We start from the raw sequence: 26,577 nt of genomic DNA, 5'->3' as shown, positions 1-26,577 counted from the left end.
ATAGACTTTATTAGATGTGGCTGTCCATCAATGAGGTAGAGGTGTGTGTGTGTTTATGTGTGTGTGTGATGTAAAACCCATCTGTTCCTCACCATAGATTGTGGGTGTGATGTGAAAGGAAAAGTTTGTGCAGGTAGTCCATGTTGGGGGTAGTAGGTTGAAAAACTGTTATGTTGTTTTGCTCTAGAATATAACCTTTATCTCTAAGGCACAGAAGTAGGATAAAGCTCGTATTTGCCTGTAAGTCTTTGCTCTCACTCACTCACCATAAGTAAATTCAGTCTATCCTTGAGTACTACGGACATTTTTGCCTAAGTGTCTTTCTCTTCTTTCCATGCCACAGATTCTGCTTTAAGCTGCCACGCTCTCTGGCTGAGCCACTTCAAAAGCCTCCTAAATCGTCTTCCCATAGACACTACCCTCACTCCAATCTGTTCCCTACTCTGCAGTTAGTGATTGACTCAGAAGGCATATCTTGTTATCACTATGTTGAGAAAAGTTTAGTAGAAACCATTGCTGTTAGAAGAAACAGAAAAATCTTAATTGCCATCTCTAAGACAGCCATGGGGCTGACTCACCTGTATCTCTCCAGCTCCCTCTATAGGACACTGTGTTTGTTTTCAGAACTCCCATACTAATGGTCCTTCAGTCCCTCGGATACTCTCAGTTTCTCCCTATCACTGATTATATTTGTATGTATTGCTCCCTCTACCTGCAATTTCCTTGTACTTCTCATTTCCCTCTACTCCAACATGCTGCTCTTTATTCTGTGGATTTAGGCTATGCTGTCAGTTTCTTAGGAAAACCTGTGACCCTGAGAGACTCTGTTCTCTTAGCACATCTCCTTTTTATCATTTACACTACTCTGTAATTTTACAATTATTTTGTGATTGTACGGATAGTATCCATTTCTCACCACTGGATGGATGGTGAACTTCATGGGGGTTGGACTATACCTATCTACTTTTTAAATTTATCTTGTGTTCAAAATGCTTAATGTGATACTTGGCATATAGTAAGTGCTCAATGTGTGTGTGTTGACTGGTTGTATCAATAAGTAAATGAATAAATATTTATTGTGTTATCTGATTTCTGCATGCTTTAAGTATTTCAGTTGCTGAGTTTAAGTAGTTGATGTGGCTATAGGTAGTACTTCAGAATAGGTCATTTTGGGTCCTCTGTTTTAAAGATTTTATTTTACCTATTTATTTATTTGAGAGAGAAAACCCACAGGGAGGGGCAGAGGGAGAGGGGAGAGAAGCAGACTCCCTGCTGAGGGGGGAAGCCCACCACCATAAGGCTTGATCTCATGACCCCTAAGATCAGGGCCTGAGCTGGAGTTAGATACTTAACTGACTGAGCCACCCAGCCACCCTTCTGGTCCTCTGTTTTAGGAAATCAGAACTTTTTGCTTTCATTATTAATTCCCTGAAAAATAACCCTCATGCCTCTTTTATATGCTCTATACACATGAGATTTTATGTTAGAGAACTTATAAATGCAACGACAAGTTTTCTCTTAATAAAGTGGAAACCTATAAGTGTATGATTTTTGAATTTAGTAGTTAAAGTACTATTAAAGTGGTGAAAAAAAGTTAGACCTATACATGGATTTGAGTTTGGAGAGATCCAAATGTCATTTGGAGTAAAGTCTATTGTATAGCATAGTGTCCAGGATAAATAATAAAAACGGTTAGAATGATGTGGTTGCAAAGTTCAGATGATCTCTTTTCCTTTTAACTTGTTCTATTTTTCTGAAACCATAACACTTACTATCTTTGCCATTGGGAATTCAACAAAATTAATGAACACTTACCAAGCAGGTACTATGTGTCATTTATTAATTTGGCAAATAGTTATTGGTTGCCTCCTACTTGCCAGCTATAAAATTGTATTTTTGTCAGGAATTTATCTATGAAAATGACACAGTCTCTGATTTCACAGAAGAAACAGTGTGGACAAGAAGTTTAAAATACAGCATGATAAGTACAAGTACTTTGTTAAGAAGTAAGCAGAGGGGGTGATGAGACAATAGATTAAATGTCTCTAACTCAATTTCTGTTAAGGCAGGTGAGGAGAGAGGGGAGCTAAGGGAGGGTTTCCTGAAAGAAATATGTGAGTGGAATTCTGAAAGGCAAGTAGAAGCTTTTAACTAAATATTTTTTAAAGATGATGCCAATTTTCTCCTTAACTCTTAATAATTTTTTTGCTTTCTCTCACCTATACACTAGAGTCATCTTGAGAATGGGAAATATGTGTTATATTTTTAGGTGTCTAACAACAAATCATTAAATATAGGGCTATGCATCATCTGGATACACACTGGTGATTTCTCTTCCTGGTATTAAGTGGATTGAAGTTTTGCAGTGATGGTTTGAGGAGGGGGAAAAAGGCACTTGGACCAGATTCCACCATGAAATGTGATTTAAAACAGCTTAAGTAATTGCCAATAGCCCTAATATTTGGAAAGACTCTAAGTGGCTTTCCCTATGTGGGCATTCAAAGGTGACATGCCCATTGGGAACTTACTCTGATTCTAAAATTTGGACCTTTGCATAGTCACAGACTCATAAGAGGTTCAGAGTTTCTGAAGTGATGTTTAATGGATTCTGTCTTCAGACAGGATGCATGATGAGCATTTAGTAAATACACTCAGTTGGTGATCAAGGTCACTGGTCTATGTATCCTTTATTTTGTCCTCTATTTAATCTGTCACTTTTGCTTTCAAAACAGTTGGGGAGAATTTCAAAGAATACATGCAGATTATTTTAATTTAGAAGAGTGAGCCATTTTTTAGAAGATTTTATTTATTTATTTGACAGAGATGGAGGGAGAGAAGAGCACAAGCTGGGGAAGCAGCAGTTAGAAGGACAGGGAGAAGCAGGCCCCCCACTGAGCTGAGAGCCTATTGTGGGGCTCGATCTCAGGACTCTGGGATCATGACCTGAGCCAAAGACAGATGCTTAACTAACTGAGCCACCCAGGCACCCCAAAAGTGAGTCATTTTTAACTATTATGAACTGAAGATATACCAGATATCTTGGTTCCTAGGACAATTCTCTGGACCAATAAATTGGTATTTAAGTGATCTTGAGGGAGGGCAAGATAAATACTTTCCAGGTTTATTGATGGAGAGGGAAGAAAGAATGACCTTATTAGATGTATTGTAGCATTACTTCCTTGCATTTACTTCCTAAGAAATATTGCTTCATCGGACATTTTTTGTTAAAGATGTTAAGTTTATTATTTTTGGTTTTGTTACTGACTGGTAGCGTCTCCAATTGTTTTCCCTCTTCTGTGTTTCCCCTTCAGGTGGCTTATTTATTTTCTATTAAATTGTTCTTCTCCACCTACATAAGTGAGTTTTGAGGAGCTAAATATTATCTGTTCACTTAATCTGTCTTCAGAGTTCACATTGCCAAGACCCTGCCTTATTTTTAGAAGCACTTCTCTGTATTTTTCCACACTTTTTCAACTGGGCGATGCCTGAACTGTTTTAATATCCCAAATGCAGCTTTCTAATGCTTTGTAAAGTAGCAATATAACCTCTCATTATGGAATATTTCTTTTTAATCATGTAGGGTTAGCACTGACCTTTTCTTTTTCTTTAAGAATGCTGCATAGCTTAAGAAGCACTTATGCCAAGTGCTCATTTAAAATGAAGAAATATACATGTTAAAAAAGAAACACGCACAACTGCTTATTCATTGTGGAGCACTTACCTGACAGTTTTAACCAACGGAAGTTTCAAAAATGCTGTCAAGGGGCGCCTGGGTGGCACAGCGGTTAAGCGTCTGCCTTCGGCTCAGGGTGTGATCCTGGCGTTATGGGATCGAGCCCCACATCAGGCTCCTCCGCTGTGAGCCTGCTTCTTCCTCTCCCACTACCCCTGCTTGTGTTCCCTCTCTCGCTGGCTGTCTCTATCTCTGTCAAATAAATAAATAAAATCTTTAAAAAAAAAAAAAATGCTGTCAAAGGCCTTCTGAGTTGTAGCAGTTGCTTACGACATATTTCCTAGAAAAATCTGTGAGCTGGGGGTTTGGTGGCTGTGCTTCTAACGAGACCCTTAAGATTTCACTTAGGGCTTCTTTACCCATATTTACAAATAAGAGGTTTTCTGATTTCTCAGCCTTCAACACACTGGAAATAGTACAGTGAAACCAGAAAGGAAGCAAAGAACAGGTATGTTTTGAAATGGGGATGATATAAATAATGAACACAAAAGGAAATTTATCCCATTTTATGACTCTTTTGATTATTATGAAAGATAAAAGCATTTTTTTTTACATTACATTTTACTTTACGTTTTACAACTAGTGAAATGGCTTTGAGTAAGAATGTTTTTAGTTTAGATTCTAGGGTTCTTTTTTGAAAGTTAGGGATAAAAGAAGACAGAATGTGAGTTATACAGATAATTTTTTTATTTGTTAGAATATCTTATAATTATAAACTATGATATATCTCAAAGACATTGCAGATTCAGTTATTAGTTATACATAAAATACAGTGAGTACTGGGATGCCTGGTTGGCTCAGTCAGTTAAGTGTCTGCTTTCAGCTCAGGTCATGATTGCAGGGTCCTGGGATCAAGTGCCACTTGGGTGGGCCCCTTGCTCAGCCTTTGCCTTCCGCTCCCCCTGCTTGTGCTCTCTCTCTCTCTCTGTCAAATAAATAAATAAAATCTTTAAAAAAAATACAGTGAGTATTTATCAGCCTCTTATCTTCCTTAATTCAGTTCTAGAATTGTATAAAGCAAACATTCTTAACATCCCCCATTGGGTATTTGGGAGAGTGGTGGCAATTGAACTCTTGACCTATGGGAATTATATGTATTTGTTTTAAAATGGATTAAATATAAATAATGTAAACATTAAGAGTCATTTCATTTCATGCCTGATATGTTAATGAGAAATAGAACATTTTCGTTCGGTCCTTTGAATAACTTGTCCACTATTTAAATAGTTCTCGCATAAGCAAGAATATTCTAAGACTGGATTTTGAGGTGTTCTATTGACAGTTAGAAATCATGGGTGCTGGAAATGTGAGGGCCAAAAGGACCACCCCCAAATGCACAGATGATGATGAATATAATCTGAGGCCACCAACTGTTTCTCTTTTCTCTAGTTTTGTGTATGACAGACTCTGCCAACAAGCATTGTGCCAAAGACTATTCATGACGCAAAATTCATGTCATTTGGGTTAGCAGATAACCTTTCTCATGGACAGGCATTTAAATGTTTTCGTTAATACCAAATTACAATATTAAGTGACATGTGCTTTACACCTTTTGGGTTTTGTGCTGGTGACAGCACACTGCAGTCTAGCTCTCACCGTGCTAGATTCCAAGGGCATCACACATCATCCTTTGTGATGTCACCCATCCCTGCTTCTCCATGGCCCCAGGATGCCCTGTCAAGCATTTCACTGATGCTTTAACAGCTGAATAAGCTGCTAAGATTATTGCTGGTTTAGTGAGGTAGGTCTGCATAGGAATATGTGAAAGGAATCTTAGCTAACAGAAGTGGAGCTCAAATGTAAATCTTTTAAAATATAAGTATTCTTATATTTAGTTGCAATTATTAGTTTGATGTTGAGCCTGGTGATGCTGGTTGTTCCTTTAGTAATTAGCAAAGAGAAAATCAAATAGAATAAGAGGCTAATCCTCCCCTATCCCCTGTTCCCCTCCCCTCCCGACTCATCTATTTTTTTGTTTCCTTTCTTTTTTAAAGTAAACATGACAGTGAGGTGCTATTTTTACTTTGCACGGATATTCCTTGCCTGACCTCCCCCGGACTTGCAAAAAAACTCAAACACACACACACACACACACACACACACACCAGTTAGGTCAGGTATTTTTTGAGGTGCAATGGCAAAAGGTAAAATGGAAGAAAATTTCCTCCACCACTTTCTTTGAAAAGATTCAAGAAAACAGTCTACTAGTTTGTGAAACGGTGTATTTGATCAGTGACAGCAGTGGTTCAGAATGTGTGTACTCGACAGTACAGTGTGTTTTTGATTTGCCAAGTTTTGAATCATCACAAATTGATAAACTAACCAGTCATCCTGTACACCTGGGCAGCATGCTGTTTTCCTGGATGCTGCCCTCTACTTGATTGGGCAGAGGACAAGCCGGAAGTGTGGGATCACTGTCAGCTCTGGGTAGTGTGTGGATGCTGCCAGTGTGTGTTGAGAAATCTGAGTGTATTTCCTGGAAACACCCCAACTTAAAAAAGTTCCTGTGTTTCCCTCATACACCATTGAGTTGAATTCAAAGAAGTTGTCAGTGTCTTTGATAACAGCGCTGTGGTCTTGTGGGGCATGGCTGCATTTTAATCACTCCATGGATAGGAAAAGCTTTAGTTCCAGTTTATTCCTGCCTCTCTCTTCCTTCCAGAATTCCCCTGAATCTGGCTTTCGATGGGAGGGACTTGCCTATAGGGGACAAGCAGAAGCAAAAGATAACGGGAAGGCCCACACTATGCCAGGGTGTCTTGAAACATGAAAGGTCAGACACTACATTTCTCTAAAAATGAATCTCTTTCCACAGGGTCAGTAAAACTGCTATCATTAAAGAAAATCTCCACTTTAAATTTCTTCCTTTCTTTCTCTCCAGGAAAATATGCCAGTATATTCTGAAGTGTGGCTGATTAACTGTTAACAGAGTTTAGTTCAAACCTTCCAAGCCCATTTTTAAACCCCTTTAGAGGGATAACTGATAAGGTGTCTACGTTGCAATAAATACAATGCCACCACAGGCCTTTTAGAGTGTGGGTCTGTATTAGTATCATTATCTGTATTATGTTTTTTCTCCCTTTCATCATTTTGCATAAATTGAAATTCTTTCAAAACTCCAGCTGCATGTTATTAAAGTATCTGTATACAAAAAAAAAAAAAATTGCAAATGATTTTCTTCTGGAGGAAACGGCTGCTGAGGAGTCTTTGAAGCCAGTGCTTTTGTTGTGAATCTGAGAGTCATTGTTACCTAACAGATTCATACCCTAGGCAGAATTGCCATGGAATCGTGTGCATAAAACACCGTGTCAGCCCAGTGCGCTTCAGGAAGAAGCAGGACCATCGAATGTCCATCAAAAAGAAAAATATATGGGTTTCAGCATCCACTGCTTTCCTACATCTCTGTAGTGGTAAAGCAAATTGCATACTCTTTAACCCTCTGTCTTCCTAGGGTAAGGGAAAGATCGGAACAAATCCTAAGTCTGCATTGTCTTCCTGCTGAAATGTCTGTCTTATCTGCCAGGACCATTTTCATGGACCACTTGAAAATAATAGTGTATGTTTTGCTCTTCTGCATGATATATATACAGATGTATATCCCTACATATATAGATAGACATAAATATATATAAACATGCATGTGTGTATATACTGATTAGTTATCATTTCTCTCCTTCTCTCTCTTTTTTTAAACTCTAGGGAGATATTGACTAAAAGCAGGTGGAAAAAGAATTCCCTTCAGTGTTGAAGACATCCTGTTGCTTTAATCTGCCAAGACTACCATATCCTTCTGTGATATGGGGTCTGATATGTGTGGAGTGGGGAAGAAGATGGGGGTGTTTCAGAGCATTCTGAACTGTGTTTGTGTTTAAAACAATATAGAAACGAGGCTTTCCAAGTCTTCAGGGAGATTCTATGTACTGATCTTTACATAACAGCAAAGGTGGGGCAAGTTAGAGGAACAATTGTCCTGGACCTCAGGTTCCAGTCTGGACATCTGCTTACTGGGTTTCACAAGTCTATTTTGACATATCTAGCAGCACTTAATGAAAAATAAATTAGTACTATATACTAATATTATAGTATTATACTATAGTATTATACTAATACTAATGTATTAGGAGGAGTCTTGAGTCAATAATGATACCTACTTGGGGGAATGGTTTTTAGGCCTGGTGCTTTTCTTCTTTTGTAAATTAGAATGAAAACAAGGACACTGCCCATTTAATTTAGAGATGTTATAATAAAGGAAAATTTATATTTCAAAAATTGTGTGCTTTGGAAGGCACTATATCCAAGGTAGATAAATTACTAACTTTTTTTGTATTCCTGAAATTCGATTAGCTGTAAATGCCATATTTTAGGAAATTTAAATGGTGTTTAAAACTTTAAATTGTGGGGCGCCTGGGTGGCACAGCGGTTAAGCGTCTGCCTTCAGCTCAGGGCGTGATCCCGGCGTTATGGGATCGAGCCCCACATCAGGCTCTTCTGCTATGAGCCTGCTTCTTCCTCTCTCACTCCCCCTGCTTGTGTTCCCTCTCTCGCTGGCTGTCTCTATCTCTGTCAAATAAATAAATAAAATCTTAAAAAAAAAACAGAAACAAAAAACCCCACAAAACTTTAAATTGTGTAAGAATTGTTTGGAAAACCCATAGATGGTACAGGAGCTTTTCTCTTCATCAAGTTTATTTCAGTTGTAGTGGAGGAGAACTTTTTCTCTCTTCTCCTAATTTGTTTGGATCATCTAATAATTAAATTGACATAAGACAGACTAACCGGAGAAAAAATTAATTTTGTCCATATGGGAACCCCAAAGGTATGAGTCTCCCTGACACTGAGACCATTGAGGTGTATACTGCATCCTGAGCTGAGGAGAAGGGGGTAGGGGTCTGAGACATCACAGGGAGGAGGACAATTTCCAAGATGATGGGAAGAGCAAATATTTGGAAAACCAATGTTTGCCATGCCATGCAGAGAAGCCTTATGATGTAAGTGATGAGGGAACAGAAGGCAAGCAGAGGACAAAGCAGAAACTGACCCCCCCCCCCCCCCATGGGATGTACGTGACGTTCCTCAGGCACTCCTGGCTGCCCTAAAGGACAAAGAAATAGTTAACCTATAGATACCACAATCCTGCAAGACTTAAGTCTCCCTCAGTTTACAAATGTCTTTAGCAGTTTACAAGAACGAAGCATTTCTATCAATAACCTAGCTTTCGGAAGGGAATGTAGGTACAATTAAATATGTCTTTATAATCTGCAGTCTCCAGGAACTATCTTCATGTTAATGCCTTGCCAGAGGGAAAACAATGGCAAGGCCTCTGGTATCTTGTGAGTCTTCTTTAACATATGAAAGTATTTCTCAACCTCCCTTTTTCCTTACCTTCCCCCAACCCCATAGTATATAATCAGCCACCCCTCACAACCCGGTCTAGCAGCTCTTTCTGCCCACGGGTCCTGTCCCCGTGCTTTCATAAACCACCAATTTTGCACCAAAGACACCTCAAGAATTCTTTCTTTGTCCTCGGCTCCAGACTCCACCCCACTGACCCTCACCTGTATTCCGTAACCTCATCATAAGGAGTTCACTCTTATAATTGCTGTCTTCCTGATACAGGCTCCCTGTGTAAGTTCTTTTAGGCAGTTAAGGGAGAAGTAAAAAAAATTTTTTTCCTGAGTCTGTTAGGCTTGATTTTCTTCAGCTTAACATAATCCACATGCCAAAGTGGCATATTTTGGGGTCATGAGTTCTGCTCCCCCTCGCAGTCAATGTGAGATAACTATGAAATGAGAAAATAGAGAATTTCATCATGGAGAAACGAGATTATTTTAGTTTACATATGACCAACCAATGAAGGAATAAGTATACATATTCAGTTTGATTTTAGATAAATTAATAAGCATATTAATTTCCTCACTTTCTCCAGAACTAAAATGACTTGCTCAATGACTTGCATTTTATAGCTGTTTTCATTATTTTTTATTCAAGTTGAATAAATACACCACGTGGAACTTTAAATGTTTAACACTAAAGAAATCTTTTCATAGTTTCTTTTCCCATGAAGCAGTTGGCAACTCATTTGAAATTGAATCATTCAGCTATATCTTTACTATTGTTTCATGATACTAGTTTACTCAATTTAAGGGCTAACTAGTTCCAGAATGATTACTCAGTGAATTACCTAGTTTTAAATGTGCCTGTCCCCCCAACCTCTTGGAAGGCAGTTTCTCTGGTTATCAAGAACTTTGAGTGCTGTCTTGATTTTGGTAAACTATATGTAATTGCTGAATCTGAAAGTCCTTCCTATTGAAAATATCATTCCCGCAGTCCCCACATCTTCTCTATTCTTCTTTAATGCATGAAGCAGTATATTTGAGATTCTAAGGCCAAACACTGTTTAGCATTGTAGGTTCACCACTTTCCTTTCCATAAAAGAGATACAGTATTATGAATAATAATACTGGCTTACTGACCAATAATAATGTTCAAAATTGGCCCACCATCCAAAAAGTGATGATGTTTTAGTTTGAATTTCAAGTTAATCTTAACCACAGTAAGCAAAATGATTAGCACATCCATTAATGAGAAGGAATTTTATCTTAAATAGGAAAAAGTGTTGGGTGCTTTGGAATAATTAATTCATGCCAGGTTTGTTCCAGAGAGGTGAATTTTTATTGTATTGTATATTATACTCTATTCTATTCTTTCTATTATTTTATTCATCAACTATCTATTGGCTATTTACTCTTTTCTAAAAAAAAAAAAAATATGTGAATCTATTGATTTAACAACCAGAGATAAATCAGTTTCAATCTCTGTTAGACTAGGTTGAGGAAGGATTGAAAAAGTTTCTCAAGAACCATAAAGGGTTTTTTTTGTTTGTTTTTTGTTTTAATTCTTCACACTTAAAATGTACTCTCAGACTGTTATATAATGGAGACTCTTACTGTCTATTAACACTGCTGTAAATTCTCTGGGGTGTTAAGTGTTTATTTCTATGATTTTAATGTATTGCCAGAATCTGTAGAACATTTAGAAATAATAATCAAAAAAGAAAAATTGCAGATTTCAAAATAGGAAGAAAAATTTGGGAAGTTGTACTTTCCTAGAGACTGAATACAAGCAAGATTTGCTCTCTATTATTTGCTTTTCAGGAATGTGTCTGACTCTTAACTGACAAAGACTGCATTGACAGAAAGCTTTCCAAAGGTTAATTATTTTATAAAGAAAGAAATCAGTACTATATTGCTTGTTACCCTTTATTTTAATCTTAAAATTATTTCCCTTAATTACCTGACTGCATAGTTTCAGGGATGTTTTTGATTTCTGATTTACCTTATCAGTTAAAATATTTTTCAAATCTGCATCTTCTCTGGTTAATCTTATTTATTCTGAAGAGAATAGATTAAATCCACTTAACTGTCCACTTTATTAAATTTTGCCTATAATTTATGTTACTGTAATAGAATCAGGACAGGAGGAAATTAAATTGCTTAAAAAATACAGAAGAGTCTGTGGCTTCCATAGTCTCCTAGGTAAAGTCTGAAAACATTTAATGTTCTAAGTGGAGAGAGTAGCATTATAAAACTTTATGAAAACAAATGCCAAAATAACATTTACTTCTTTTCATTTTGATAGTAGCATATTGGAAAATCAGTGGACTGTCTGTATAGGGATTTTTATTTCCCTTCGAATAATTTTATAATCATTCAAAAGTTTTAGGCAGAAAACTTGTTCCAAAATTTTGACATCAGTTGCAGTAGTGCAGGGATTAGACTGTTTTATTTCCCAGTATTTGTTCCCTGGGCAGAAATAAAATAAGAGTTTGTATTGGTTATCAATGCTATAAATCAATTTATACAACTAATTTGGACCAGTCAAGGATGAAAATAATACTGCATTTTATTCTGTAATTATTCAAAAAATTTACCTCTTCTTTCCATTTCATTTTTTATAGCAACCCTACTTGGAAGGATATACATGGAAAGTGCATAGATTTAGGGAGATATGAAAAATTGTCAAGGGGAAGGAATTACTGGAGAAATTGTAGTACTGTAATCTGTTGTGTCTAGTCTGAAAATGAAATCAGTGGAAACCTGAACTAATTTGCACTGCCCAAGAACCATAAGAATAGGACTGTCTGGTGCCATTGTTTGGGAATGGTAATTTTGAACATTAAAAATGATACAGTTATTGGCACTTTTCTCCGTATCCATGTGTTTGTTAAGAAATATGAGCCACATACAATGTTGTTTAGCTGCTGTTAATATTTATCAGGTGCCTACTGTTTATGAAGCAGTAATTTAGGTGCTCTGTGGGATGTGGGGGTATAAAGGACATGTAAGACAGGGGCGCCTGGGTGTCTCAGTTGGTTTAGTGTTGGGCTCTTGATTTTGGCTTGGGTCATGATATCAGGATCATGAGATTGAGTCCCTTGTCAGTGTGGTGTCTGCTTGAGAGTCTCTCCCTCTCCTTCTGCCCCTCCCCACACTTGCACAGCTGCACGCTCTCTGTCTCTCAAATAAATAAATAAATCTTTTATTAAAAAGAAATGGTCATGTAAGACAGATTGTGAAGTACTGAAGGAAACCGTGTTCCTTCATCATAGGGTTTCAGAATGTCATAGAAACAGTTATTTAGTAACAAAGCAACAAAGTCAAATGCATGGTTTAAAATCCAAATATGGGTTGGTATGGGATAGAAGTGGGTATGACTGTTCTGTTAACTTTTTAAACTAAGAGACTTGAATTCTGACTTTAAAAATAAAGTTGTATATTTTCAGATGCTCACATTGCCTAAGCACTGAAGACTGAACTCTGTGTTCAGCTCTTTGGCTGTTGTTAGCACTGATGCATGAAGCAGAAAGAAAACAGCTTGATTTCCATAAGTTAGGCAAACTCTAGAGAGCTGGGAATGGCAGAGAGGCAATTGGCTTGCAAAATAAACTGACCAAACCGGAAGCCAAAATTAAATAGAGTGTATAAGGGCACCCCAGGGATCGCCTTAACAATGTACTAGTTACGAACTAACTATTGTCATATTACCACTGCTAATGAAGAAGCCATAGGAGAAGGCAAGCAGTGCCTCTCCCTGATTACTGTGGGCTTCCGGTTTAACTAGCAAAGGCACGCAATGATCCTTTAAAAAATGCATTTACTGAAATGTCTTTCTGCTATTAGTGAGGATACCATTAGACATGGTTTAGCTTCGAAAGTATGAAGACAGTTTGGCTAATGATGGCTGAAACTGCTGGATAAAACAACATTTTTAGACATAGAATTTTTTTTTTAACCATGTTTTGTGACTTGATGATTTTAGTTTCTAATACATTTTTAAAAAAAGTGATCTAGGGAAGTTACTAAATGCCAGTTTTTATTTAGAAATATTAGGGTATTGGCTTAGTTAAGTTTTTAAAAATATTTCTGATGCTCAAAGCTTGGGAAATAATATTTTCCCAGTGGTGGCTTTTAGGACAGAGGAAGTCAATTAATATGCAAAGTGGTGCCACTCTAAAAGAAGAATACGCTGTTATTAACTGTATTAACTGTATTAACTGGCTTTGAGGGCAAATAAAAACTACTGATTAGAATATCTGTGAAAATACCTAGAGTATCTATGAAAATGATTCCTTATCAACCTTCCCATATTTGAAGAAGCAAAAGGTACTTCCTTATTGGATTCGACACTTATTTATTAATCATTCATTCATCCATCTAATTCTCAACAGAGATTTATGTTTCTACCACAGATCAAACGGGTTGATTAAAAATATAAGGCTAATAAATAAAAATAATAAGTAACACTTCTTAAGCTGGGAACTTTGGACTCCAGGGTACTGATTAAAGGCAAGATAGCAAGTCCCTACATCCTGGGCTGGAATCCTCACTCTGCAGCTTTCTGATTGTTTGACCTTAAGCAGGTTATTCATTACTCAGTTTTCTTATCTGTAAAATGGATATACAATAACAGCACCCATTCCATAGGTTTATTGTGGGAAGTCAATAAGATAACATCTGAAAAAGCATTTTGAACAGTGCAAGTCTCATGGTAAATGATCAATAAGTATTAATTATAATTTATTTTTTAATTATTGCATTTAGTATTTATAGACATGAGCATGCCAGTGGAACACTTAGAATGAAACAGGTAGACTATAAAATCTGATGGATTATAATTGCTTCTTTTGGAAGTAAAATGCTGGGTTTCCACAGGATGATTTTTTTTGGTCTCAATTTGTGAAATATATCTGTAAGTCCTCATACCTTATTAAAAATAATAATAGATATACAATAATAATAATAGCTATCCAAGTAATAATGGGTTCTTATGGATTACTTATGAATGTAGTATGATTGTCGATTTTATACTCAAAAAAACTGAGCCACACAGAGGTTAAGTAACTTGTCCAATATCAAACAGCTACTACGCAGAGGAGCCAGAATTGAAACCCAGACAGTGTGATGTTTACCCAGGTCGCTATGCTGTCTCCCAGCAGGCCACATAGCTTTTCTCCAATTTAAAGATCACTCAAAAAATCACATATGAAGTCAGGTTTTGAGAGCAATTTACTCAAGGTAACACAGTCCTGAAAGCAGATAACAGCTCCAATCTTCGATGTAAAGCAGCTGTCTCTTTGTATCTGGAATAATTAATTAAAATAGGTCATTCTGATCTATAAAGCTGTAGAAGATCTGAATTCTGATTGCTTTAGAGATTAATTCTCTAGACTTACTGTCATGATCATCAAAGTGCTTATGCTAATATTTCCCAGGTTTGAACTTTGGGAAATCAAATGCACCCCCCCTTTATTTTCACATTGTAAATTTTAGGCAACCTTCTTGATAAAATGGAATTTAGGTCAAATCTCTCATATTCAAGCAGGTTCTTTGTATATGGAATGAGGAAGTAAATTAAGAAGGGAAGAGAAAGACCTCAATTTATCTTAATCTTATGTTGTATGAGCCTGTGTTAGGCTAGATGAAAAATGCATACATATACATAACAAATGGAAATTGCTCCTTGACTAGAATGTCAATTCAGGGTGTTACTGCAAACTGAGAATGTAGGGAAGAGATCCGTTCCTCTCCCCTCCTCCCCAGAATAATGAAACAAGTATACATTTTCCCCTTTTCTTTTTTATTCTTTTCTTTTCTTCTTCTCCTCGCTTCTCTCTCTCTTTTTTTTTTTTTTTTTCATTCTTTCCTCTCAAGAAAGGATACTCAACCAGAGATCATGTTTGCTTCAGATGAAATAAATACTTTTGCTTTTTTGGTAGTTGTCCTTCTCAGAATCAAAAGTTAGGCAGGAAAAAGCCCTGCTTTTCTTTTGCTTAGATGCTGTGCTCAGATTCAACATTTTGATTTGACTGAATGAGGAACAATATAATCTACTGAAGAATAATATTAACATAAAAACACAATAGAACTTGTCACAAAATGCATGGCAAACATTATAGCTTGTAGTCTGGAGCTTTAATTAACATATTTGTTAAATGCCAATTCTTCGAATAGACACTATCAACAAAGAAAAGACTTCCCCTAACACAGATAATGCAGATAGCTCGCCTTCCTTTAAAAGAGATTTTGACAGTTATACTTTTGAGCTCTGTAATTCTGCTGGGAACCAACTCCCATCCTTCTGCTACCCAGGCTTTCAAAATCAGAACAGAAGAGGAAGTCAGTAGCTTTTACTGCTCTACAATTTATTCCAAGGCAGGAGTTGTAAATGGATGTATATACGGACTCAGGAATTAGTATACTGAATACCTCCTCTCAGTTCTCATATGTCTACCTCTGTCCCTGTCATTTAATTTGCATTTATTCACCAATCAAGTTTGTTTCCTGGATGCCTTACTTGCATGAATGGGTAGCAGAGTAATTACAGCTAAGTAAAGTGGTTTTATGAATGAAGGCACAATTTACAGCATTGTATGTGAGTATCACCTCCCCTTCTCTTGTTTAATATTCAGACCTGTCACCTTGCATGCAAGCGGTTGGAAAAGGCTCCAGAAGCCACAGTTATACCTCTAATAAATCACACCAGATTGTACTGTTCTGGAGGACTTTCTTGGGGTTGAACAAAAAAGAGTCCTAATAAGAAGCCTGAGATACAAAAGCTTGATTCTTTATTGCATATAAAGAACAAAGATTTGGGGAAACTGACAGGTAAAATGATGGGAGAAGGTTAAATAGAAAAAAAATTACATTTTATTTTTGGAGAAGATTGAATTTTATTCCATGTATTTGCTATAAAATTCTCTCTTTAGAACACTGATGGTTCAGCTCTTGAACACAGAGGAGAAAATTTAGTAAGAACATCTTTGTTGACCATGGAGATAGTACTAAAGCTTGAGCGTTTTCATGTGACATCACGTAAGCATTTTTTAAAATGTTGTAAAATATATTCATAACCTCTTTAAGTTGATCAGGAACTGATTATGACTCACCAGACATTTGCAAGTTTTTCCTTCATTAGCTCACATTCATTCCTTAAGCCAGTTCTCAACTGGGGGTGATTTTGCCTTCAGGGCACACTTGACAATGTCTAGAGACATTTTTAGCTGTCACTACTGGGCAGTGGCCAATGCTACCGGTATGAAGTTTATAAAGGCCAGGGATGCTGCTAAAAATTCTGTGTTGTTTAGGACAGCGTCTCACAACAAAATATTATTTGGTCCGAAATGTCAGTAGTGCCAAGGTTGAGAGACCCTACCTTAAGCCTGGTTTGCAAGTGTCTCTCTCTGTCCCTCCACCCCCATACAATCACTCTCTTTTTTGAAAAAATGATCTTGTCACTTGGCTTTTACTTTACAGAAAGAATAAAAGCTGTCAACCATGACCTCCCTTAACTCTTCCCATTCACCCACAAACTTATTTGCATTTAAAATCCTTCCATTTGAAGCCCCTACTGTCATTCCTCTAGCCCTGAAAAAGAGGAGCCCCTTTTGCTTTCTAAGGTTGTGTTCTAGATATCATCCCTTCCCATCTCCTCCTAGGCATTTCTTCATCATTCATCTCTTTACCCTTTTATCTGGAACCTTCCATTCTCCATGAGTTCAAGACTCATCAATTAAATATAAATCCTTTTTTTGACTTTAGCTTTCCTCAATTCTGCAAATGTATATCCCATCAGTCCATTGCATTCTTTTCCAGCAATTCGTCCTGCTTTCACTGTTTATATCAGTTAGTTATCTGTGTAACAAACTACCCCAGAATTCAAAATAATATATATAATAATATATAACACATATATATAATATATAATTTACTAATAATATATAATATATATAAAATAATATATAGCTTAAAATAATAAGCATTTATTATTGTTCACAAATGTTTATAACATCTGGATGATTGTTCCAGTCTCAGCTGGGCTCCTGAATGTAGCTGTAGTCAGTTTCATGTCTGGTATGCAGGATTTCAAGAGAATGAGTGGAAGTGGAAGCCTCTTCAGGTCTAGGGTTGGAATGGGAACAGTTCTGCTTCTAGCACAAGTCAGAAGGCCCGCCAAATTCAAGACGTAGGAGAATAGACTCCGTGTCTTGATGGGAGGAGGAGAAAGTCTCAGATACAATAAGGGGTAGAGAATCAGAGCCATTTTTGCAAGCAGTTTCCCAATTGTATCAAAATTACTAATTGAAATTCCTAATGATCTAATATTCAAAATCAACTCTAATTTCTAATTTCTTTCCTGGATTTTGTGGCAGCCTTTGACAGTGAATACTCCTTCCTTCTAAAAACCTTACTCTCATGTCTCTCATAACACCATTATCTTTAATTGTCCTTCTGACTCTCTGATCACTCTTGATAATCCTTAAATATCTTTACCATAACTGATAAAGACTGTTGGTTCCAGGGTTTCTGTCCTTGGATCTCTTTTTGCTTTACAGACACTTACTTGGCAATCTTATCCCAATTATATTTTTATCTGTCCACCTATATTTGATACCAAAATCTAAATTTCTAGCATAACACATTTCATTAGACTTTTATCTCCCATCTGTGTATTAGAAATCTTTACCTGGTAGCTGAATGTGTTATTACTCTTCCAATACCTGGTTCTCCTCAAAATATCTAATTTTTGGCTTGTCCTTTTCTCTCATCACTTCCAAACCTTTAACCACTATACTCCATTTATTGGCTCATTAAATTCTACTGATTTATTTCATCAACTCAATTATTATTATTTTTTCATCAACTCAATTAAGTATTTATCCAGTGCTTCCTATGTGCTAGCCTCGATGGGGCTTAGATTATGTACTATATACTCTGCTGGCTGATGATAAGTGATTTGGAAAGATTTAAATTTGGGAAAGGGGAAGATGGGAGAGCCAGTGGGTGTTGTCATTTTATTTAAGGTGGTCAGGAAGATCCATGGAGGAGGTAACACATTATGAAAGACCTGGAGGAGTTGAAAAGTTTAACCATCAGGTGAGAACATTCCAAGCCAACAGAAAAGCAAAGCTTAGGTCCTGCTGTGGCAGGTTGTGTGGCCATTCAAGGAACAATAATGTAGCCAGTGTGACTCATATGTGGTGGAGAACAGTACTTCTGATCTAAGTAATATTTCTGTAGAAGTAAATTTTATGATTTATTGTGTGTTTTTTATACTTTCTGTCAATATTTAGAATCTTTTATGCCCTCCCCATCAATAAGACAGGAACTTAGCATGCTCTTTTGTCCCTTATTTTCTGCCTAAACTCTTCATAAACCCCCCAAATTGGTAACTTTGTGATTTTAGCTTCAAATTATTATTTTCCTAAAGTTACTAATATTTATATGTAACTCTGCTGGTACAGACATTTTTTATAATTATTTTTGGTGATCTTTGTAGGATTTGCCTTTCTTAATGATAATTTGGACATGAGATCCCTTATTTAGAACATCGACAATATTGATTCAGTGTTACCTTATGGGTGAGGGATCTAATTAAGGTTACCAGATTTAGCAAATATGTAGGGTACCCAGTTCAATATTAATTTCAGATAAACAGCAAGTACTTTTTAAGTTACAATTATGTCCCATGCAATATGCAGTTTGGGACATACTTACACTAAAAAACTATCCATTGTTTATTTGAAATGTATAGAGTAATGGGGCATCCTGTATTTTATCTGGCATCTCTAAATCTGATGTAATCTGATTATGCTTTTTCTGTTTCTCTAGAAGGTCTTAATAAAAGCATGTCCAGGAGCTTTTAAGAAATGTATGTTTATCCTTAGACTTCTCAAATGTCACCATGGTGCGTCTGGTTGTGGATCTGTTTATCTGCATTTTCTTTAGACTTGGTAGTCCCTTTTAAACTTAAGTCTTCCATTTATCTTCGTTTCTGGGATTTTTTTTTTTTTGTTGTTGTTTAATTATTGCTCTGACATTTCCTACCATAGTTTTTCCCAGTTCTTTCTAGAACTCCTGTTAGACAGATGTTGAACCTTCTGAATATAACTTCTATGACACATTATTGTCCTTTCATACATTCCATCTCTAGGTTTATTTGCAATGATTCCTGGAAGAATTTATTATCTTTGTGCATTAATTCGGTCTTTAGCTATGTGTATTCTGGTATTTCCCTGATCATTATAAGCTTGATTTCTGGGAATGGGGCTTTCCTATGAGTGTTGGAGTTAATAGTCCTCATATCATGGCCTCTTTCATCTTAGCACCTTTATTCCTCCGTTAGCTTTTTTACAGCTGCTTCGTAGCTCACTGTGCAAACTTGATTGCAGAAAGGAAAGGAAATATAGGCCTCCAGACAAACTACAGCTCTATTTCTTATACCTACCAACTCTTAGTGGGGCTTAGTAGTCCTTGTACTACTCTATGTTATGGACTGACTTGTGTTCCTCAAGTTCATATGTTGAGGTCCTAAACCCCGGTATCTTACAATGTAACTGTATTTGGAGATAGGACCTTTCAGAGGGGCATTTAATGTTAAACAAAGTCATAAGGGTGTGCCCTAGGCCAGTATGACCATTGTCTTTATATGGAGAGGAAGAGATACCAGGAATATACACTCAGAGGAAAGGTCATGTTAGGACACAGAAGGCAGCCATCTGCAAGCTGAAGAAAGAAATCTCAGGAGAAGTAAACCTGCTGACACCTTGATCTTGATCTTTCTAGGCTCCAGAACTGTGAGAAAATAAATTTCTGTTGTTTAAGGCACTCAGCATGTGGTATTATGTTGTGGCAGTCCTAGCCAACTAATATATCTGTCTGCAAAGAATGGTCTCTTGATGTTTTTTCTTCTATCTCTGTTCTTACATTTCTGACCCACTAGTGCCACTTGGTTTTGTTTGTTTTTTTCATTTTGTCTTATGGATTTACTTAGCTAAAATGACATTTTTGGTAATTTTATGGGATTTTAGGCAGGAAGGGAATGTGGAGAAATGCTCAGTTCATTGACTCTCTATAACTTAGTTATTTTTCAGTAACCGAAGTAATATTAGGTAGGTCCTGACAAAACCCTTTGATAAAACCCATCATATTGGCAACAAAAGGAGATCCACTCTCTCCTGCATCTGTTTTCCATGACTTCACCTATTTCCTCTGTCCTTGATAATCTTTCTCCTCCCCCCAAAAAACTACTTGCAACCTATATGCTCCTGGCATATCAAGCTCTTTGAAGTTCCATTTTGTATGCCATGATGTTTCATTTTTACTGATATGTCTCTCCCTACTTTTGTGGACTTGTTGAAGCCTTACTCATCATTCAAGGTGCTAACTACCTATGTCCTATTCTTTGACTGCTTTTCTCTTGCCATCTTGCCTCTGAAATGCTGAGACCCATTCTTTGGTACCACCAATGTGCATTTCTGTATGTCCTTTACAACATTAATGACAAGGTATTAAATTATTTCTCCGTTTTTGTTTGTACTATTAAAGAATAAATTATTTGAGGATGGAAGCTGATTATCTTTGCACCCCATTGACTTAGATATGACTAATACTCAAAAGAATAATTGCTTAATACATGGATTAAAAATGAGTAAATGAAAAAATATGAGTAAATGAGAGTATAAAAAAAGACCATGAACCCTTGAGTCATTTTTCAATTTTTAAACAGTTTTAAGGACCATGAACCACTCTTTTATTATTTCTTTTAAACTTAGCATTTTCATTTGATTCCATTTCATTCCATGCCATTGATTACTGTAGTGGCTTTTAAATAAAAATTGGCAGAGAGAAATTTCAAATTACTTAACCCTTTTGTATTCATTAAAAACATAAGTAAAAAATTACTTAAAACAATTAAAATGTAGGTCAATGTTTCTTGTACCTAATTTATAATACTGTAGGTAATTGCCTTGGGACATCCAGCAGGCCAGCAAAAGAATCCCATTTACCACTTGCTCAGCTCTGTATAATCCAGAACACTTATCCTGAAAAGGGCACATATTCAGAGAGGAAAAACAATTATCTGCAAGTGAAACAGGTAATGAAGTTTTCTATGTGCTATAATTTTAATTTAAAGAGCATGTTTGAAAGGCTAAGAGACCCAGACAGGGAGATATTTCCTTCTTCACAGTTATAAAATCTGTCACATCTTAGAAATACTCCCCCATTGAGTGGCAATCACAATTTTTATTCTAAAGGTTCCACATGCGTGGCATATTATGTAATGGACAGCACTTCAGAATAATCTAATGAAAAGAGAACTCTTTTCCATGCTAATAAACTTCAGATTCTGCTTGTTTCAAGAAAATGAATTCAGGCTTTGAACTGCTGAGGTCCACATAAATTCAGGTTATCCATACAGCCGTGCGGAAAATCTCCAAGATGAGTTCTTTATTAATAGCAAGAATGAGTGAGTCAGTCAGCTCATTTAATGATCTGGCCCATAATTTGAATCTATTGAAAGTTGCCTGTTAGCACGTCTGGGAGCTGGGATCAAGCGTGACCTTGACTTGTGATAGTCTGAATTAAATCCTTGTATGATAGTTTCCACACCAGCTTTGTTTTGATCATTTGGCATGCAAGCAGACTCCTTGAACATCCTTATAATTATTACAAACATGAAAATTATAAGGAAGTGGGAGGAGGGTTATGCTAACATGTGAAATTTATTTTGATAGAAAAGAATAGGCAATTCTCCTCTGTGAAATTACTTGTAGAGGTCTATTAAAAGTGATAAAGTTCATGCAGGCAATTTTGTTAGGGCTCTGCAGAACATTTTGTATACATGTCTATTTATTAGGATTTCCTATTTCTTAATATATCTATGATATGATTCAAATAGGGAGAAAAAAAATTCTCTATACCCATGAGTGACCTAAGTCTTCATCTCTCTTGGCAACTTGAACTTGTGAAAGTTTAAGGTTTAAAGTCTTTACCACGTCTTGGTAATCGTATTTTAGAATTTGGATCTATCTGAGCTTTTAAATATGATGGCTTTGTTTTAAGATGTGTTATCGTAAGCATCCTATTATTATACTTAAATACAAAAGTTTTCATATGATTTTTAATTAAAAAATTATTTGAGAAAGAGAGGAAGAGAGAGAGAGCGTGGTGGAGGGGGTAGAGGGAGAGGGAGGGAGAGTTTTAAGCAGACTCCAGGTTAAGTGTGGAGTCCAATGTCAGGCTCCATTCCAAGACCCTGAATTCACAACCTGAGCTGAAACCAAGAGTCGGATGCTTAACCAACTGCGCCACCCAGGCACCCCGGTTTTCATATGATTTTTAGGTGTCGTGATAGTTCTGCCTCTTTTTCTCCCTGCCTCCACCTCACCATTTTACTATAGGGAAATGGTATAATATAAGTACCTAAAAGCACAAAACTTCTTTATAGGAGATTAGTGGCATTAAGGACCTTAACTTTAATGGAAAGTGTATGCATCTCCTAGGGCTGCTTTAACAAAATGCCATAAGCTGGAAGTTAGAACAAGAGATGCTTATTGTCTGGTAATTCCGGAGATGAGAAATCTGAAATCCAGGTGCTAGCAGAGCTATGCTCCCTCTGAAACCTGTAGGAGAATCCTTCCTTGCCTCTTGCTGGCTTCTGATGCTGTATTGCCACTCTTTGACATTCCATGGCTGGTCAATACATCACTCCAATCCCCTGTCTTCACATGGTGTTCTCTTATTCCCCTTCATAAAGTTGTCTCTCATGTGCATGTCTGCTTCTGTGCCCAAATTCCCCTTTTTATGAGGTTCCAATCATATTGGATTTTGGCCCACCCTAATTACCTACCTCCTTTTGTAATGACCCCATTTCCAAATAAGATAGCATTCTGAGGCAAAGGGGGTTGGGAATTCAACATATCTTTTTTGGGGGGATACCATTTAGCCCATAACAGAAGGACAGTTTAAAATGTCATATTGACATGTATTTTTTCTTTTGAGTTTTGCATTTAGTATTTCTATTTGTTATTTGAACTATTTTAGATGTATTTCTAAAGGTGAGATATGAATTCTTTTTCTTGATAATGGCTGGGAGACAATGAGAACGGGTAGTATTACAGTACAGTGTAGATGTGATTTTACATGAAAGTGCCCCATACTGTGAATCTAACAAATATGTCAGAAAAAAATGTTTAGAATGACAGCTTTAGATAAACTAGAAAACTAGAAATGGTTAATATTATAAACAGATTTTAACAGATTGTTACAATTGGCATGTACCAGTGCTTTTTTTCTTTGACTTTTCACTGTGATTTTTCCATTGCTTTATACAGCAGAAGTGATTTGATTTTATCAAAGTGTCTTCAGTTTCTTGTATTAATAGCTACATCACATCAGAAATGGCATAAATTCAGGGGAATATACAATGCAGACTGATTTAATTTCTTTGGACGTTTCTTAATTTTAGGGATCTTCAATCTTCTAAATTGAAATTTCCAAGGTGGGGGGGGGGCACTGTGAAGCACTTTTACACATTAATACCATCCATAGCTTATGGGTTCACAATTTTAATTTATATAGTTTTTCCAGTTCTGAATTAGTAAACAGCAAAGTGAATTACCTGCAGGTAGCTTGATTTGGCTGACAAACCCAGGTATTCCATGACCTTCCCAATAATTTTCAGTCAGATAGAGTTCAATACTATAATTATTTTAAGACTGGGAAGGGAAAAATTGAGTTTATGAAGTGAAATAAAAATCAAATAAGAATAATTTTTATTTAAGACTGTCACCAAGTGAGAATCACAGAGGGAATTCCTTTAATGGAAACACATGGAGATCTCATGTAACTATGATAGAGGTCAGACTCATTGTGATCAGATGAATAGAAATGTTAGGCAAGGACAAGTTAATCTTTTTTAATACATTAGCATAAAATGATTACAACCAGTACCTCTTCTAGGTGATCACTGGACTCCATGAAGTCTGATGTTACTTGATTTTGGACTCTGTGACTAAATCTGCTGAAATAATTTGGTCAATTTAATTTATTGTAGTTCATTAAGACTGTCTCATTTGCACCAGGACAGTTGTTAGGTTTCATAAGTATAGATTTTTGCAGATACGAAATCGTTTAATCATATCTAGCCATTCCATGGTTATATGGAAAACATTAGTAAACTGAATGTCAGTTTTCATGCTTCTTGAATATTCAGTGCCCTTTATGAAACAAATATCCAATATACCTATTCAATGCATTTTCAAAACATTGGTAACTAAGAAGAATCTAAATAAATAAGAAGAGTCTTTCCAGGTCATTTCTACCTTGGAATCACTATGGGATTCTAATGCATATAAATCTTTTACAAAATATGTATGTCAAGACATTGTTGCCTCCTCCTTTTTTTTTTCCCCCAATACACATACAGCTTATTATGCTTCTGCTGTGGCTTTCAATAGATGATGGAATGGAAAGTAGGAATAGTTTCTTGTTTATTACATTGCCAGTTTAATAATTAGTTCATGACTCTGTGCTTGTGGTCAATTGCAGTATTTCTAATCTGTTCCAGGGCCAGTCAATTTCAAATAATATTTCCAAATTGAAATCCATTAATCTCTTTGGTCTGACTTCACTAAAATGTATTTATGGAACAGGTTAATTGGAGCCACCACATCCATGACTGTGAGCCAGTCATTTTGAATGATATAGGTGGCATTAGCTCATGCTAGACCACAGCAAGCTCATTTCCCAGAGCCAGCGCCATACTTGCATTCTGGACCTATGCTGTAACTGAAGGGGTCCTTTTGGAATAGAATTAATCATATCTCACCACTGTTTGCAGAAGAGAACAAAGAAGAAACTGAATAGAGAAGATGAGCACCATCCAAACCAACAGAAAGTGCTCAGCTCCTCCTGTGTGTGTTGGAAGAAGTCAATAAATCTAGTGTGCTTGAAATAATATAGTTTATCCGTCTTTGGATCAGCATGGTTTACAAAGCAGGCGTGTCCACATTTTTTAGTAGTGGCCCTCATGATTAGTAATGTACATTATACAGTCATATTGATTTTTATGAAAACTGTGGTATGTTGAGAGGCTCTATGTTTAGTGTATAGCTCTAGAACCTGACTCCAGCATGAATCAGCTGATTATGTAGCATTTATTCTTCTCGTTTATTCCCTTACCAGGAGTCTTTCATAATGCTTCCTGTTTCATGGTATAATATTAGAGAAATTAAATTGCTCAAAATTTTATAATTAATTTTTTCAGTTTCAATTATGATTCACAGTCTACTAGCTTGGCACCTGCTGGCAGGCAATTATACAAAGTCAGCAAAGGATATGTGGTAAGTTTCTCCTTCATGTGCTTTTCTCAAGAGATATTTTTTTTCCCCCTCACTCTTTCTCTCTGCCTCCTAAGTTACAGGTAGAACATGCTTTGGGGTTAAGTTTGCTTCTTGAACTGTAAGCACTTTTCTCAAGTGTGTAGACTTTACAATATTGCTCTCCACTCATTTGCTTTTTTTTTTTTTCCCCCCTCTGAACCTTATTTCTTTTAGTGCATTTGTCCCTGGAATTTCCAGTCCCCATTTCTACAGCTCTGCCTTTAGTCTCTTATCCTGGACCAACTGAAGATGCTGTGCTTATTCTGATCTTCATACCTGGTTCTCTGAGCCTGCCATTCATTCTTGCATTTATTTAACAGATATTTCTGAGTGTCTCCTATTAACTCACATTGAGTCCGCGGCTGTATAGCAAGGGAACTTGATGTTAGCCGTGTGAGGTGTCAGGAGATATAAACACAGACGGATCAACAATCTTGTTTGATTACTACTTATCTTTGACTTTTGACAGTGTAACCAGCCTTTTTCAATGTCCCCACATAAGTAAAAAAGCAGATGAAAAAGAACAACTAGCAGACAAATAAGGCTCTAATTTCTCTGGCTTGCTGGCCCCTGGGTAGCACCAGTAATGGCTGACACTTTATATTTCATTTACTGTGTGCCAGGGACTATTCCAAGTTATTTTAATCTTCATAAAAGCCCTATGTAAAACACAAAACAAAATAAGGGGGGGGGGAAGGCCGCACAAAAAGTTTAAAAAACTTTCCAATCATATCCAGTTGGTAAGTGGAGAAGGTGAAATCTGAACTTCACCGTCTTAGTCTTAGTCTCTTCTAGCTGCTATAACAAACTATCAGAGACTGGGTGACTCATAAATGACAGATTTTACTCACAGTTCTAGAGGGTGGAATGTCCAAATCAAGGTGCCAGTAGTTTGGTGTCAGGTCAGAGCCCCTTCCTAGTTCATAAATGGCTATGTTGCTGTGTCCTCACATGGCAGAAAGGTTGAGGGATCTTCTCTGAAGTCTCTTTTATAAGTGCAGTAATCCCATACATTCGAGTCCTACCCTCATGACCTGATTACCTCCCAAAAGCCCCACCTCAAATATTCTCATTGGGGATTAAATTTCAACATAGGACTTTTGAAAGGACACAAATATTCAGT

This window comes from Ursus arctos, unplaced genomic scaffold (genome assembly GCF_023065955.2).
Source record: "Ursus arctos isolate Adak ecotype North America unplaced genomic scaffold, UrsArc2.0 scaffold_15, whole genome shotgun sequence".
NCBI lineage: Eukaryota > Metazoa > Chordata > Mammalia > Carnivora > Ursidae > Ursus > Ursus arctos.
Note: the sequence above shows the minus strand (reverse complement) of the source record.